Genomic DNA, 1,150 nt, shown 5'->3' with positions numbered 1-1,150 from the left:
TAGAGAGTGTATGTGTTTGTGTGTGTGTGTGTGTGTGTGTGAGAGTGTGTGTGAGAGACGTGAACTCTGCCCCTGTGAGCAGGCCTGTTCTTTAAATCTGTTGGGATCAATTCCAGCTCGCTGCCTTAATGTCGACGGAGTAGCACTCAAAGCAGGAAAATGGATTTTTTGCTCTGAACTCTTCCCATCAGGCTTTTCTTTCTCTGTTTCTAATTCTCTGAATCATCTTTTGCTCTTCCACTTGCTTGCTCTGTATTCTCTCTTGTAGTGTCTGTGTGTCTGTCTTTCTTTTTTCTCTTCCTATCTTTTCGTCTTTTCTTTTCAGAATAAAATAAACAGTTTTCTACAAACCAGCAAGCCAACATACTGTTTAGGTTTCCAGTGTTTCCTATTTGCTCCACTGGAGCTCCTGTAAAGATCTATCTGTCTCTCTATTGAGATAGTGTCTAAGTATTTAGACACTGGGGTGCTTTGAGCTAAATGCTAATTTAAAATGCTAAATACAACTTGTAATTTATAAGTTTAATATCTTAATATTCAGAAATAACAATATTTTGACCTGATATTTGATAGAAAACCATGCATTTACACTCTGTGACTAAGGAACAAGATGTCTCATCTGAAGTGTTACCTTTGTAATACAGTAGCTCAGTTAAGAGACTATCCACAATTATTGTCATCTGGTTATCATCGCTGCCCAGTAAAAACCATGTATCTCCAAACTAAAGTGGTCCTTTATGGGGTGAGAAAATTCTTCTGCGTCTCTGGCTTATTTAGAAACCCACTGATTTTCTGCATTGTCACAAAGGTGGAAACACAGCTTAAGGGTTCACATGGTGGAGATATATGGTGTTTATATCTATTATTACTAAACCTGAAATTACCAGTTATTAGAAAGCCATGAACAGTTTAAAAACATCAGTATGGAAGTTAGAAGCTTGTACGACTGTAGCATGTTATTCCCTGTGGTTTATTTAACCTAATTTCTGTGTCTTTGTCAGGCAGATTAACATGTACTCACTGATTAAGTTTCCCTACAGCTGCCCATTATGTAGGCCAACATCATTTTGGTGGTTCATATGGCTGTACCTGAGGCATCTGATGATGATGGATAATAGAAAGTCAGTTTGATTCTTACATTAGTCTCAGC

General features: G+C 37.7%; 1 protein-coding gene across 1 annotated transcript in view; it reads left to right on the top strand.

Annotated features, from left to right (window-relative positions):
• The window catches only part of zranb3 (zinc finger, RAN-binding domain containing 3), a 71,183-nt gene that overhangs the window by 68,067 nt on the left and 1,966 nt on the right, over positions 1–1,150 (top strand). The window lies entirely within an intron of this gene.

Source organism: Morone saxatilis, unplaced genomic scaffold (genome assembly GCF_004916995.1).
Source record: "Morone saxatilis isolate NCDOM2014 unplaced genomic scaffold, NCSU_SB_2.0 Contig6, whole genome shotgun sequence".
Taxonomy (NCBI): Eukaryota; Metazoa; Chordata; class Actinopteri; family Moronidae; genus Morone; species Morone saxatilis.
This window is presented reverse-complemented; position numbering and strand designations above follow the sequence as displayed.